This window comes from Salvelinus fontinalis, chromosome 13, assembly GCF_029448725.1.
Source record: "Salvelinus fontinalis isolate EN_2023a chromosome 13, ASM2944872v1, whole genome shotgun sequence".
In the NCBI taxonomy this organism is placed as follows: domain Eukaryota; kingdom Metazoa; phylum Chordata; class Actinopteri; order Salmoniformes; family Salmonidae; genus Salvelinus; species Salvelinus fontinalis.
The window spans coordinates 41149441-41166526 of NC_074677.1; the positions used below are offsets into that span (position 1 = coordinate 41149441).

At 42.5% G+C, this 17086-nt stretch overlaps 1 pseudogene; it reads left to right on the forward strand.

Moving 5' to 3' along the window:
• The first annotated feature begins 12795 nt into the window (after positions 1-12795).
• On the forward strand, positions 12796-13698 carry LOC129867848 (claudin-4-like; annotated as a pseudogene).
• The last annotated feature ends 3388 nt before the right edge of the window (positions 13699-17086 follow it).

Consider the following 17086-nt stretch of genomic DNA (forward strand, 5'->3'; position numbering starts at 1 on the left):
ATTTAATCATGATCCTTTTAATCAGACATATTTAAGTAGGTAAACTAATTTAAGCGGTTCTCTATGGGGTTGTGTGAACAGATTGACAACCAGACTTTTCCATCCAATTTCAATTGTTTTAACTTTACTCCAAATAGTTTAGGAAATACAAGATGCCAACAAATGTCCAGAACCCCCTTGAGGAATAATGTGCTGACAGATCCTTGCCTTTGTCCTGGCCTTCATCATGATGGGCACCATCATGATCTGTGCCCTGCCCATGTGGAAGGTCCCAGCCTTTGTCAGAGCCAACATTGTAACCGCACAGGTGTTACGGGAATGGTTATGGATGAACTGTAGGATCCAGAGCATAGGTCACATGCAAAGTCTACACTTTCTCCTGTCCTTGCCCCAGGACCTGACTCTGTCTCCATCTGGTTCAGTGTGCTCCTCATTGGTCTAACTGTGGTCGGTGCGCGCTGAACCAACTTCTGAGATGACTGGCTGGCGGAGGTTGGCAGTGTGGCGGGAGCAGTGGTATCCTTGTCAGCTGGTCGGTGCACTCCATGCAGGGGTTCTGCCATCCAGGAGAAGAGAGCTGGGGGTGTCTTTCTACATAGGCTGGAGCTCAGCTGATCATTGGAGGGAGAAAGGAGGACATTAGTTATGGATGCCAAAAAAGAGAGAGTCTTGAATGCTGTCCTTGTCCTGGATTTATGAGGGGAGAAAGGAGATAAAATGATATCACATTTCCTCTTCCCTCAAAGACATGGATAAGTCTGGGACCGTATCCACAGTGTCTCAGAGCTGAGAATTGGTCATATGTGCTGAGAATTGAGACATTTTACTCGAACTCTTATGGGTAACAGTGAAAGCTATGTATGAAGGCATTTTTAGTCACAGTCCCAGCTAGTCAACAGATATTTCGGGGACCTTATGAGCTGTCCTAACCAGTTAAGAGTTTCCAACAGGTGTCCTGATAGTAGAAAAAGGCAGCGAGTCAGTTCCTGTGCGATAGACCGGCGATTGCTTTGGAGTTGTTGAAAGAATGTTTTGATATTTCTGTATGATCAACCCATACATAATATAGACCTAAATGCAACCATATCGCTTGTGCCTTTGACAATTATTTCATGCCTAATTCACATGGTACAGTGCCTTAGGAGAGTATTCAACCCCCTTGACTTTTTCCACATTTTGTTGCATTGAAAAGTGGAATTAAAATGGATTTAATTCTAGTTTATTTGTCAACAATCTACTCAAAATACTCTTATGTAATGTCAAAGTGAAAGAAAAATTCTTAAAGTAAAATAAAACACTATATCTTTATTAGGTAAGTTCAACCCCCTGACACCATACATGATAGAAACATACATGACGCTTGGCTTGTCCCCAAGAATACATGACGATCGGCTTGTCCCCAAGAATAGTCTTGAGCTGTTCGTAGAATGGACAAGTGGTTCACCCTGTCCAGCTTTTGTTGTTCTGTTCTTTAGTCTCCTTGTATTTGGTCTTTTAAGTTTTTTATGTTGTGCTGGAACTGTATCCCTGACTGGTTGAACCGACTTTCAGCCATACCCTGTAAAATGTCCTCATATATAGCTTTATTCCTATAGGATCCCTCAAGTCATTCACCCAAAGTGACAGAAAGCAACACACCTCTTCGGCACTCCACAAACTCTTGTCCTCCTTTGATGTGTTTGTTGTCTGTGTCGCAAAGTGATGATGTCAGACAACACCGCGTCGCATAGGGATTGATGAAAAAAACACTTCAGGGCAAATTAATCATATTTGGCCATTCAAACACACATCTCAAAGCCAGGAATCAGATTTGTATCTGACTTCAATCCACTTACGAAGGTGATTTGATATGTGGTCTAAAATATCCGATTCCATGTGCTTTTTGGCTGTTCAGACTGGAGGAAAAATAACAGATTCAAGTCGGATATGTAACAAAATTGAACTTGAGTCACTTCAATCTGCTAATGTGAACATGACTTAAGAACTTTGCACACCTGGACTGTACAATATTTGCCCATTCTTTTTTAAATTCTTCAATCTCTGTCGACTTTGTTGTTGATCATTGCTAGACAGACATTTTCAAATCTTGCCATAGATTTTCAAGCCAATTTAAGTCAAATCTGTAACAAGGCCACTCAGGAACATTTAATGCCATCTTGCTAAGCAACTCCAGTGTAGATTTGGCTTCGTGTTTTAGGTTATTGTACTACTGAAAGGTGAATTAGTCTTCCAAAGTCTGTTGGAAAACAGACTGAACCAGGTTTTCCTCTAGGATTGAAAAAATTAATGGAAGTATATACTGTATGGAAACGGTTAAGTGCCAAAAATAAGCGGTTAAATACACGTCAAAAATGTTTTCCTGATCATTCTTATATCACTCAGATATAGGACAGACACTTCAGAACAAACTTCCTTTAGATTTTTTGGGGGGGACTATCTGTTGTTCAATGTAGAGATTCTGTTACTCAATGCGTTTGTATGGGCTAATAGCAATTAAGAACAAATATTTTTGGGGTACTTTTAAGGGGCCTTAAAATTCAAAATCAAATAGCAAAATGATCCTTGGTAACTATGCCCCCTCTTACCAATGACTTTGATTACATCTATTACATGCTCCACCGCCTGAGAACCTGCTCTCTGTAAGCAGACATCTGACTACCACTGAGCAGCTTTTCAACGTCTGCTTTGGCAGTACGCCTCAGCACTACTTCTGTGGATGTTGCTCTTCTCATGCTCTTCTACTTTTTGGTGAGTATGTTTCCAACCTGTCATTCCACTCATGAAAATACTGCTGTCAGTGAGCTTGGCAAATGCCATACATATTTAACAGTATAAAGCATGGCTTTCTTCACTATATGACAGCAACTTCCGATTGGTGCCATCTTTAAAACATTAAACCTGCATCACAGTTTTTTTACATTTCTGTTGAGGATGGAAACTGTGGTAGCAATTCTATGGGAAGAGAGAAAATGCAGATTCTTTGAAACAACACTTTATTATAAGATTTGCAAAAATGGAGAATCAACCATCCACTCAACAGTTGCATAGTTGAAAGCTCAACGAACAGTGTCGGTTCTCAGCTTTTGTAGAGAAGCACATCCTTTTTGTATACGTGGCAGTCAGCAGATAGTGTGTAAAAGGCAATTCATTGTCTGTGCAGATGTAATGCATTCACAACAGCAAATACTACAATCTGCTCCTTTCTGCAAGTTTCCGTACATGTGACTTCCTGTTGATAGTAAACCCACGGGACGTCACATGCTGCGGTCACATCCAAACGTACCTCAGCTATACGCCCAGTCTTATGACTAAGTCCCACAAAGACAAGTTTGTATCAGGTTAGAAAACTAGCATATAACAAGAGACAATTCTTTAAACAGTAAAACATGGGATAGCATGACTAATTATGTAAATTTCCACGACAAAACAAAAAAACGTGTTTAGGTCGTCTGACTTGAATTAATCAAAAGTTGGGCTGGTATCCTGGCTCTCGTTGACTCTCTCTTCCGCTGCAGCTGAACTGGGCCTATCATCAACCTGGATATGAATTAATTTAATCAACTAAATAATTGTAGAGGCCCAATATTTTTACAAAATACAAACAACACAGCAGCATCCCCACCGTTTGATCAAATGAATGAATAATAACAATAATAATAATAATAAAAAACCTTTTTGTATAGCATGAATGGGGCTGGAGAAAAGTAGCTTAGCACTAAAATGCAGTAACTCATAGTTGTTTTAGCTACAAATACAGAAACATATTGGAAACGGTAGCTTAATAGTCCGGCTGAATCATCATGCTATGTCAAAGACTGACTGATGTAAATAATAGGCCTTCAAACAAACATTAACGTGTTGAATGTAATGTAAAAATATTGATTTCCGCCTAAATAGACATTCCCAAAAGTATGCATTTATCATGAGCGGGCCATAAACAATAACTATTATTGCTGCATACTCCAAGAAAGATTGAAATCTAACCTTTCTGGTAAAAATATACTGAACAAAAATATAAACACAACATGCAACAATTTCAAAGATTTTACTGAGTTACAGTTCATATAAGGAAATCAGTCAATTTAAATACATTCCTTTGGCCCTAATCTATGGATTTCACATGACTGGGCAATGGTGCAGCCATGGGTTGTCCTGGGAGGGCATAGACCCACCCACTTGGCAGCTGGAGAGCCAGGCCCAGTTAATCAGTCAATCACAATCTGAGCCAGGCCCCGTCAATCAGAATGTTTTCTTCTCCATGAAAGGGCTTTATTACAGACAGTAATACTCCTCAGTTTCATCAGTTGTCCGGGTGGCTGGTCTCAGACAATCCCACAAGTGAAGAAGCCGGATGTGGAGATCCTGGGCTGGCGTGGTTACATGTGGTCTGTAGTTGTGAGGCCAGTTTGACGTACTGACAAATTCTCTAAATAACGTTGGAGGCAGCTTATGGTAGAGACATTCATATTTAATTACCTGGCAACAGCTCTGGTGGACATTCCTGCAGTCAGCATGCCAATTGCACGCTCCCTCAAAACTTGAGACATCTGTGGCATTGTGTTTTGTGACAAAACTGCACATTCTAAAGTGGCCTTTTATTGCCCCCAGCACAAGGTGCACCTGTGTAGTGGTCATTCTGTTTAATCTGCTTCTTGATATGCCACGCATGTCAGGTGGATGGATTATCTTGACAAATGCTCACTAACAGGAGAGACATTTTTGGGATTTTTTTATTCCAGCTCGTGAAACATGGGACCAACACTTTACATATTGCGTTTATATTTTTGTTCAGTGTAAATTACTGAGGTGTACTCACATTTGAGGACACAAGCTCAAGTACAGACAGGAATAAATATCTCTCCGGGAAGAAGAAGAAGGGGTGTATGTTTCATGATTAACTACTCATGGTGTGATTGTGATAACATACAAGAACTCAAGTCCTTTTGTTCACCCGACATAGAATTCCTCACAATCAAATGCATTACCTCCCAAGAGAATTCTCTTCAGTTGTAGTCACAGCCGTGTATATTCATCCTCAAGCCGGTACCACGACGGCCCTCAAAGAACTACACTGGACTTTATTTAAGGTGTAAACCACATATCATGAGGTCACATTTATTGTAGCGGGGTATTTTAACAAAGCAAATTTGAGGAAAACGCTACTGAAGTTCTATCAACACATTGACTGCTAAAACTCGACCACTGCTGCTCCAAATTCCCTGGATGCCTACAAGGCCCTCCCCCGCCCTCCCTTCTTATAGACAGAAACTCACACAGGAAGTACCCGTGCTAAGGATTTCACAATGCTGGTCTGACCAATCGGAATCCACGCTTCAAGATAGTTTTGATCAGACAGACTGGGATATGTAACAGGGACACGCTGAGAGATGTTGTTCGCACTGTGACTTAAAACCTACCCTAACCAGAAACCGTGGATAGATGGACGAATACAAACATTGTAGTTATTCCCTCCGTAAGGCAATCAAACAGGCAAAGCTTCAGAATAAAGACAAAGTGGAGTCGCAATTCAACGGCTCAGACACGAGACGTATGTGGCAGGGTCTACAGACAATCACGGACTACAAAGGGAAAACCAGCCACATCGCGGACACCAACGTCTTGCTTCCAGATAAATTAAACACATTCTTTGCCCGCTTTGAAGATAACACAGTGCCACCGACGTGGCCCACTACCATTGACTGTGGGCTCTCCTTCTCCGTGGCTGATGTGAATAAGACATTGTGTGTAGATTGATGAGTTAAAAAAATACTTAATATATTTTAGAATAAGGCTGTAACGTAACAAAATGTGGAAAAAGAGAAGAGGTCTGAATACTTTCCGAATGCACTGTATATAGACAGGTGGGTTTCTTTCTAAATCATGTCCAAGCAATTGAATTGGCCACAGGTGTAGTCCAATCAAGTTGTCGGGACATCTTAAGGATGATCAAAGGACATGGGATACACCTAAGCACAATACTTTATTAAGGCACTGTAGAGAGAAGAATACTTGAAATAGCTTATTTACTACTATGAAGTAGGTCCAATTAAACAAGAGATGGGATGAATTGTATCCTATTTTGTTATATAAGCTACTTCGGGAGTATGAAACCATCACAGTCAGAAAAGGTGAGAAAGTTATTCTGCGATGATCATGGAAATAAAATGAATCAGGATTTTTTTATTTTTTTTTGCAAGCAGACTAGCCGATAGCCTGTGTTCTCTTCAGTTCGAGAAGGAGAAGCGAAGATGAGGATGGGAGGTAAAGTTTGATACCTTGCTACTACTATAATTGATTTTATTAAAAACAATATGTTTCTTGCCCATGATGTATCAAAGCCAGATTCATGTAACTTACATTGTGGTGTTGAAACTTGAAGCAGCAGCCGCAGCACAATCAATCGCAAATGGAAAAATGGTTCTTCGAAAAGGGTTCTCCTATGGAGACAGCCGAAGAACCAATTCTTCTGTGAAAAGTATTGCAGAAGATGAAGTTGGATACTGAAAACTTTGTTTGTTAAATTTCCTTTTGTTCCCCAAGTTAATCTGCAACATATTCTTACATTTAAAATAGATCAAGCAATGGCAAAAACAAATCTGAATCACAATTTTTCGCACATTACTGCACACATGAATTGTTTCCTAATTCACCTATAGACATTACATGCATGGAAAGACTTGGACACAGAATATATAAAGGCCCGTTGTTTTATTTGATATATAATTAATAAGAGTAGTGTGATGGGGTAGATCCTCAAAGGACCTCTGAGCAGAGAATACGATCTGGAGCTTAGTGGCCCTCTCGAAGAGTCGTCTGATGGGTCAGATCTGCAGTGAAGAGAATCCGCACATTACAACTTTATTAATTTGAGATTTTAAAAGAAAACTAGACAAGGACATTCTTGAAGAAACTTTGTGAGCTCGTGACTAGTACGATGGGAAAATGTATTTCCATGGAACTAGTTGAAGAATTTTGTGGCAGTCATAGCTTAGAGATTTCTTCCAAAAAAAGAGTAACTTGCTTATATACATACTTTGCGTCCTTCTCTACCAAGGCAGTCAGGGGCATATTTTAAGACTTTCCAGAGGGTACGCAACACATCAACCTTTGAGGTTTCTGGCTTTCATTACACTTACTGTAAGCATAAAAATATCAAATAAATTAACCCCCTAAGGTCGATGTCAGAGCCCTGCTGAAATCAAATTAGCATGATACAAAATCCACATCAAAACCTTTCAGTTTAAACTAGAGATATGTTTTTTTGCACTGGATGCATCTCAATCCACCACATCCGCCTATGTCGCACTTCTGCTGTGTTTGTCAGACCATGAGACATAGCGAATATCGGTCTCCTCACAAAATCGTCTGTAGAGTCTAAAAAGTTTAGACTCTACAGACGAACACGGTGGTTTTCTCCGTTTTGCTGTACGACTCCCACAACCGGGGGACTCGTCTGAAGTCGTTTACAGCAGATCTGCCAACTTCTGTCTGTAGTGTCCGAAATGTTTGTGCTACACACTAATATGACCCCTCTGTGGAAAGGTGACTCTCAGAAACGGGTACAGGTCGGTTGTTTTGCTTTAGGACGCCCACAGGTCTCACAAGACTCACCTGAAGGTCCCCCAGTACCAGTTGAATAAATCAAAGGAAGTACGGTGCATTTGGAAGCATTCAGATCCCTTGACTTTTTCCAAAAACAATTACATTACAGCCTTATTCTAAAATGGATTATTACCCATAATGACAAAGTGAAAACAAGAATTTAGATTTTTTTGTAAATGTATTAAAAATAACGATTTATGTAAGTATTCAGACCCTTTGCTATGAGTCTCGAAATTCAGCTCGGGTGCATCCTGTTTTCATTGATCATCCTTGAGAAGTTTATACAACTTGATTGGAGTCCACCTGTGGTACATTCAATTGATTGGACATGATTTGGAAAGGCACACACCTGTTTATATAAGGTACCTAAGTTGACAGTGCATGTCAGAGCCAAATCCAAGCCATGAGGTCAAAGGAATTGTCCGTAGAGCTCTGAGACAGGATTGTGTTGAGGCACAGATCTGGGGAGGGGTACCAAAACAAGTCTGCAGCATTGAATGTCCCCAAGAACACAGCTTCCATCATTCTTAAATGGGAGAAGTTTGTAAGCACCAAGATTTTTCCAAGAGCTGGCCGCCTGGCCAAACTGAGCAATCGGGGGAGAAGGGCCTTGGTCAGGGAGGTGAACAAGAACCCGATGATCACTCTGACAGAGCTCCAGAGTTCCTCTGTGAGGATGGGAGAACCTGTCCAGTAAGGACAACCATCTCTGCAGCACTCCACCAATCAGGCCTTTATGGTAGAGTAACCAGACGGAAGCCACTTCTCAGTAAAAGGCACATGAAAGCTCGCTTGGAGTTTGCCAAAAGGCACCTAAAGACTCTCAGACCATGAGAAACAAGATTCTCTGGTCTGATGAAACCAAGATTTTACTCTTTGTCCTGAATGCCAAGGGCCACGTCCAGAGGAAACCTAAGACCATCCCTATGGTGAAGCATGGTGGTGGCCTGCTCCAGAGTGCTCAGGACCTCAGACTGGGGCGAAGGCTCACTTTCCAACAGAACAACGACCCTAAGCAAACAGCCAAGACAAAGCAGGAGTGGTTTCGGGACAAATTTCGGAATGTCCTTGAGTGGCCCAACCAGAGCCCAGACTTGAACTCGATCGAACATCTCTGGAAAGACCTGAAAAGAGCTGCAGTGACGCTCCCCATCCAACCTGACAGAGCTTGAGAGGATCTGCAGAGAAGAACGGGAGAAACTCCCCAAATACAGGTGTGCCAAGCTTGTAGCGTCATACCAAAGAAGACTCAAGGCTATAGTCGCTGCTAAAGGTCCTTCAGCAAAGAACTGAGTAAAGGGTCTAAACACTTATGTCAATGTGATGTTTTATTTTTATTTTTTTATTTGCTAAAATGTATTTTGGCTTTTTGCTATTATTGTTTTGTCATTATGGGGTATTGTGTGTAGATGAGGGAAAAAACCTAACAATTTAATCAATTTCATAATAAAGCTATAACATAACAATGTCATTGGTGTGTGTACTGGGAGCGGAGTCTGGTGCAGGAGAGCAGAGAGTTGTGAACAGGCAACAACACTATATTTAGGCAGGAGAAACTAACATATGGACGATACAGCGTCGAAACCTCCATCCAATATGCCAAAGTGCAAAAACGCGCAAACAGACCAACGCATCAAACTTGGCTTTCATTAGTTAGGGTTAGGTTTAAAATCTAATTTTATTAAGGCGATAAATTGTGGAAATGGGCTTAGCCATAATTATGCCTTTTTGACAGTAGTGACGATGACAAATACTTTACTCCGTAAATGTGTACAGAGGCAAAACAGATCACTTTTGAGCAAGATAATATTTGATTGTTTCCGTCATATCATTCCATTCAAGGAACTCTTCTCGGCATCTGCACACGTGTGTGAGTTTGAGTGAGTGACAGGGAGAATGAGCAAGAGAAATGGGAGAAACTTCACATGGACTCACCAAGGGAGGTGTCTGTTTTTTCACCTGGAAAAAAAAGGTGAATTAAAATAGTATTTTATTCGCTTTACAAGCTTATTATTAGAAGTGATTCTATTTCAATTGGATCTACATACACTACACTTTCAGAAGAAAAAAAACGTTTCCAAAAGGGTTCTTCGGCTGTCCCCATAGGAGAACCCTTTTGGTTCTAGATACTACCTTTTTTTTCAAAAAGTGTTTTTTTGGGAACTCCATTCTCAGTTAGACCTGATGCAGAGAAAAACATTCATGATCATCAGCATAGCAAGTACAAACCTAGCTCTTACAAAGCTGGTTGGTAGGAATCAATACACATTGAAGATCAGAGTATCAAACAGAAAGAAAAATAAACATTTAGCACAAAACGTAATGATTTAAGGAGGGGATGTGGCAGAATAAGTCACTGGTAACTGAGTGGGTGGCCAAGCACTGCTGTAGAGGCCATGCATTAGGTCATTGACATGTTTCAGGAACTGTAAAGACAGAGAGGAATCATGATTAACCATTTCCTAAGGTCTAGAAACTACATTGACTATTTTGCCTCTCAGCAGTCTGGCAGTCTGCTAAACAGACGGAGAGAGAGAGCCTATGTTTTGCTGTCTATTGACATTTCTTAGTCATCAGGCTGGATAACTTCTGTACACCTTCCCTTTGTTCCCTCCTCCATCCAAGCTGGAAGATTCCTGCAAAAAAAGAGCATCAAGAATTGAAAAAGGTATACGAGAGGCTAATTAACCAACAGACAGTGTTAGAGATGATAACAGTAATGAGGGAACTTCCTCTATGCATTGATCAACTCTTCTGGCTTCTCGTGAACATGCTGTTTAGACCTGGTTTGTCTATGTCAATCAACTCTTGTTGATTAGGACATGTCTCAGAGTATGAGTGCGGATCCAGTATCAGTTTTGATTTTTAAATCATAATCATTAAGAGGGGGAAACTGATTGTAGGTCAGCACTTCTACTTTGAGAAGCTTTATGAATATAGCCCTGAGGATTTGATGTTCTGACAAAGTTGCAGTGTGTGGAGCCCTGGTAGTATGGACTGATTGAGCTGCTGCAAGGAGAGAGAAAGGGTGACAGGAGAGTATAGAGTGGAGAGTTTGACAATGACAAGCTTACTTCCTCTACATCTCTGAATTATCAGGTTTACTTTGAAAAAGGGACAGAACAGGAGTTTTGTCATCTATCTCTCTCTCTGTGAAACTCGTTTCCTAAGCCACCTGACCTGACCATATTACTCTCCTAACACACACACACACACACACACACACACACACACACACACACACACACACACACACACACACACACACACACACACACACAGTCTGAATCACCATCACCAGCAGTGAGATTATTTGCGCCATAACACTTGAAATTACTGTAATTCACAGCACCAGTCCCTCTAATATGTAGGTGGTCCTTCATAATCTCCTAATTGACAGCATGGACTCTAAACCACCCCCTGGCCACACAAAGCCTCTTTCACAACTTCACACGAAGAGTCGAAGAGTGAGATAAAAAACACTTCTCTTTCACTTTTTTAAGTCTGGGAGTGGTGGGGATATGGTTTAAAACGGGTTATCCTGAACGCCATCTTTTGTTTAAACAAAGAGTAAAGTACAGTATCCTGTTACATGTCCACCCCTTTTGCTCAATGTGTCCTTTCAAAACACGCACGCAAAACACTTTACACATGCAAAATCTGACATATTCTCTGTCCCACACACAATGTAATAACTGTGCTCAATTGAAACCCAAATTAAGACATCAAAAAGTGGCCAAAAAAAATCATGAAGGTCCAATGAGCATTTTTTTTAACCTCCTTTAAATCCTTTAAATCCTGGAGGGATTTCCAGGCCCAGGGACATGTACTAGTCTGTGGTGACCTAAATGCTAGAACCGGACAAGAACCTGACATCCTCAGCACACAGAGGGACAAACACCTGCCTGGAGGTGACAGCATTCCCTCCCCCATATGCCCCCTAGGCACAACTATGACAACATATATTAACAAATTACCTGCTAATTATCAAAGTCCAGAAAAGAGACGTTAAATTCTACAACCACCTAAAAGGAAGCGATTCCCAAACCTTCCTTAACAAAGTCATCACCTACAGAGAGATGAACCTGGAGAAGAGTCCCCTAAGCAAGCTGGTCCTGGAGCTCTGTTCACAAACATACCCCACAGAGCCCCAGGACAGCAACACAACTAAACTCAACCAAATCATGAGAGAACAAAAGGATAATTACTTGACACATTGGAAAGAATTAACAAAAAAACAGAGCAAACTAGAATGCTATTTGGCCCTAAACAGAGAGTACACAGTGGCAGAGTACCTGAGAACTGACTGACCCAAACTTGACTGACCCAAGGAAAGCTTAGCCTATGTACAGACTCAGTGAGCATAGCCTTGCTATTGAGAAAGGCCGCCGTAAGCAGACCTGGCTCTCAAGAGAAGACAGGCTATGTGCACACTGCCCACAGAATGAGGTGGAAACTGAGCTGCACTTCCTAACCTCCTGCCAAATGTATGACCATATTAGAGACATTTCCTTCAGATTACATAGAAAACAAACCCAATTTTGATAAACTCCCATATCTACTGGGTGAAATACCAGAGTGTGTCATCACAGCAGCAAGATGTGTGACCTGTTGCCACAAGAAAAGGGCAAACAGTAAAGAACAAACACCATTGTAAATACAACCCATATTTATGTTTATTTATTTTCCATTTTGTACTTTGTACTGTACTGTTTGTACTTTGTACTTATTTGCACATCGTTACAACACTGTATATATACACATAATATGACATTTAAAATGTCTTTATTCTTTTGGGACTTCTGTGAGTGTAATGTTTACTGTTAATTTTTCTTGTTTATTTCGCTTTTGGTTATTATCTACTTCACTTGCTTTGGCAATGTTAACATGTTTCCCATTCCAATAAAGCCCTTGAATTGAATGAATAGAAGAGTCTGGAACTGAAGAAAGGTCAGCTGAAAAAAAGACTAAGCCATAAAAGGACAGAGAGACTAGAGGACGTGACTACAGTCTTTCACTTCAGGACTCACGCTAGACATACAAAGACCCTGAAGGCTCCAACGAGAGAGTCAATAGAAGTGTGTTTAAGTACTCAGCGAGACAGAGGGGGGGCGAACATCAGACTAAGTATTCTGACTGACAAACAGCAACCAACTAGGGAGCCAGTGTGTCCTCTCCTCTGCCTCCTCCACCATGGCCTCTTTGGGGATACAGATGTTGGCCAGCGCCTGAGCCTGCTGGGCTGGGTGGGGGTCATCATGACCTGTGCCCTGCCCATGTGGAGGGTCACAGCCTTCATGGGCACCACCACCGTCACCTCTCAGACTATCTGGGAGGGTATCTGGATGAGCTGCGTGGCCAAGATCCAGTGTAAGCCCCATGACTCCCTCCTGTACCTGAGCCCTGACCTCCAAACCGCAAGAGTGCTTAGCGTCCTTGCCATCGCGACGGGCGCCAGCGGGCTCCTACTAGCCTTCATCGGGTGGAAGTGCACCCGGTTTCTGGACAAGCAAGCGGGAGGGGTCAAAGGCCAGGTTGCCGTAGCAGCGGGCACGGTGTTGATCGCCACGGGGGTTCTGTGCCTGATCCCCACGTCCTGGGTAACTAGGGCAGTGGTTCTACAGCTCCACCACCATTGCCCAGCGGAGGGAGATTGGGGTGTGTCTCTACATTGGCTGGGGGGCATCCATCCTGCTCATCCTGGGAGGGGGGCTGTTCATCAGTTCCTCATGCCCCCTCCAGGACCACGACAAGGATAAGAGCCCCTCCATCCACGACCTGGTGGTCCACTCCTCCAACAGGGCTGCGTCGAGCAAGGCAGCAGCCTTCCAGCGCAGCAGTGGACCGTCAGCAAAGTCCCAGTCCAATGGCCCGGCCACAACCAGGGACCACAGCAAACAGGCAGCGTCTGCAAAGTCTCACACCAGGGGAGTGTGGAAAACCAGGCCTCCCTGGGAGGAGGATGAGGGGCTGGCTGTGCTGGAGCAGGACTACAGGCCAGGGTCTGAGGGGAGTTAAGCACTGTCTTCAAAGTTTCAGCTGAGACTGGAATCTGCCATGTCCGAGGAGAGCGAGGGAGCGTCTTCAAAGTCTTAGCTGAAGAGACTGGAGTCTCTAGCAGAATCAGACAAGCCTCAACACAGAGGGGAAGCATCCTAAAACCCAACAAAGATCTTTATCTGAGAACAAACACACACGCACACACACCATCATCACTCGAGTCAAGTATGATTGTCCTCTATAGGGTCTTCTATTTGTGAGTCTACTGATGGCTTTAGAGGCCGTTCCGGGAGCTCACATATTTTGGTGCAGTGTGGGCAGGGGTGGTGGTTATGGTAGGTGGTTGAGATTTTCAGGTGTTGAGTCTCTTCTTGCATATCTGCCTCTTGTCCTCTACAGTACAGTGGAGATCTTTTTTGTGTAGTGCAGCTAACCTCTATTTAGTGCAATGTCTTCCCCGTCGTTAGAGGTGATGTCGAATTTCTTCAGGTATATTTTGATGTTGTCTTTGTAGCTGACCTTCCTTGAACTGGTAGTACATGATCTATTTGGGGAGGTGAGAGTTGGGCATCCAGATGACATGGCCTGTCCATCGGAGTTGGTGTTGCATTATGGTAGGGGTGAAGCTGTTTATGTTGGGTCTGTCACATATGCTGCGTCTTTCCTCCCAACTGATCCTTTAGGATTTTCCTTAAGGATCTTTGATGGTGTTGGTCTCGTACTTTCAGGTGCTTAGTGTAGATGGTCCATGTTTTGGCTCCATTTAGCAGTGTGGGGAGGAAAACAGCTTTGTGGTATGTTACTTAATGAACATTATACATACACTACCGTTCAAAAGTTTGGGGTCACTTAGAAATGTCCTTGTTTTTGAAAGAAAAGCTCATTTTTGTCCATTCAAATAACATCAAATTGATCAGAAATATAGTGTGAACATTGTTAATGTTGTAAATGACTATTGTAGCTGGAAACTGCTGATGTTCTATTAACCATCTACATAGGCGTACAGAGGTAAATTATCAGCAACAATTACTCCTGTGTTCCAATGACACGTTGTGTTAGCTAATCAAAGTTTATAATTTTAATGATGCTAATTGATCATTAGAAAACCCTTTTGCAATTATGTTAGCACAGCTGAAAACTGTTGTACTGATTAGAGAAGCAATACAACTGGCCTTCTTTAGATTAGTTGAGTATCTGGAGCATCAGCATTTGTGTGTTCGATTACAGGCTCAAAATGGCCAGAAACAAATTACTTTCTTCTGAAACTCGTCAGTCTATTCTTGTTCTGAGAAATGAAGGCTATTCCATGCAAGAGTTTGAGAAACAGATGCCTCACAAGTCCTCAACTGGCATCTTATTTTCAGAGCAAAAAAAAAAAAGAGTTTATTTAATTGTTGGAAATAAGACTTATTGGCTGCATGCCTGCTCCCAGATCTCTTTGTGTTGTCTTGCCATAGGAGTTGGCAAGACAGCACAAACACATCAGGGACCAGGCTAGATAGCTGCTTCTGCTGTAGTCCTTACTCTCTTCTAGGAATCCCCCCCACCCTGTGTGACACCGGCCACAGCTATGCTATGGAAAGCCTCGTCCGGAACAAACCAGTTTGACAGAGAGTGAGCTAAGGCTGAGCTCACACCAATGGTTTGCATTGTGATGTGGAAGAGAAACACCAAATACATGCTTGTACTATGTATTGTAGCGATCCTGTGTTTATAAAAGCGGGTATCAACTCTGCCACATGAGCATTCTAAGGGTCAGATGCTACAAACACAAGCTCTAAATTACTTAACATGATCTACTTCTCTAAATGTCAAATTTGAACAGCATCTATTGTTTTTGAATAACAGCTGCTCATCACTCTTGAAAATGTTACGCTAGGCTAGTGCCTTTATGAATGGTCACATCCAAACAAATCAAATCAAAAATTCTTGGTCACACATGATTAGCAGAAGTTAATGCGAGTGTAGCAAAATGCTTGCGCTTCTAGTTCAAACTATGCAGTAATATCTAGCAAGTAATCTAACAAAATTCACAACCACTACCTTATACACACAAATGTAAAGGGATGAATAGAATATGTACATGTAAATATATGGATGAGCGATGGTTTGCGACATAGGCAAGATGCAGTAGATGGTATAGTATACAGTATAAAGATATGAGATGAGATGAGTAATGTAGGATATGTAAATATTATTAAAGTGGCATTATTTAAAGTGACTAGTGATACCTTTATTAAGTTAATTTATTTAAGTGGCCAGAGATTTGAGTCTGTATGTTGGCAGCAGCCTCTATGTTAGTGATGGCTGTTTAACAGTCTAATGGCCTTGAGATAGACTGAAAAACAGCTTCTATCGGTCCCAGCTTTGATGCACCTGTACTGACCTCGCCTTCTGGATGATAGCGAGGTGAACAGGCAGTGGCTCGGGTGGTTGTTGTCCTTGATGATTTTTTTGTCCTTCCTGTGATATCGGGTGCTGTAGGTGTCCTGGAGTGCAGGTAGTTTGTCCCCGGTGATGCGCTGTGTAGACCGCACCACCCTCTGGAGAGCCTTGCAGTTGAGGGCGGTGCAATTGCCGTACCAGGCGGTGATACAACCCGACAGGATGCTCATGATTGTGCATCTGTAAAAGTTTGTGAGTGTTTTAGATGACAAGCCAAATTTCTTCAGCCTCCTGAGGTTGAAGAGGCTCTGTTGCGCCTTCTTCACCACGCTGCCTGTGTGGATGGACCATTTCAGTTTGTCCGTGATGTGTACGCCGAGGAACTTAAAACGTTCCACCTTCCCCACTACTGTCCCGTCGATGTGGATGTGGGGGGTGCTCCCTCTGCTGTTTCCTGTAGTCCACGATCATCTCCTTTGTTTTGTTGACGTTGAGTGAGAGGTTATTTTCCTGACACCACACTCCGAGGGCCCTCACCTCCTCCCTGTAGGCCGTCTCGTCGTTGTTGGTAATCGGGCCTACCACTGTAGTGTCGTCTGCAAACTTGACGATTGAGTTGGACGAGTGTATGGCCACGCTGTCATGGGTGAACAGGGAGTACAGGAGAGGGCTGAGAACACACCCGTGTGGGGCCCAAGTGTTGAGGATCAGCGGAGTGGAGAAGTTGTTTCCTACCTCCACCACCTGGGGGTGGCCCGTCAGAAAGTCCAAGACCCAGTTCCACAGGGCGGGGTCGCTTTGTATTGTTCTCATCACGGAAGTTTAAGTAGCAATCATCCAGAATTGTGCCAGCTTGTGTCGCACATTCGATATGCTGATAGAATTTAGGGAGAATTGATCTTACGTTAGCTTTGTTAAAATCCCCAGCTACAACAAATGCAGCCTCAGCATGTATGGTTTCCAGTTTACATAGAGTCCAGTGAAGCTATTTCAGGGCCGACGAGGTATCTGCTTGGGGGGGATATACACGGCTGTGACTATAATCGAAGAGAATTCTCTTGGAAGATAATGCGGTCGGCATTGTTTGTGAGGAATTCTA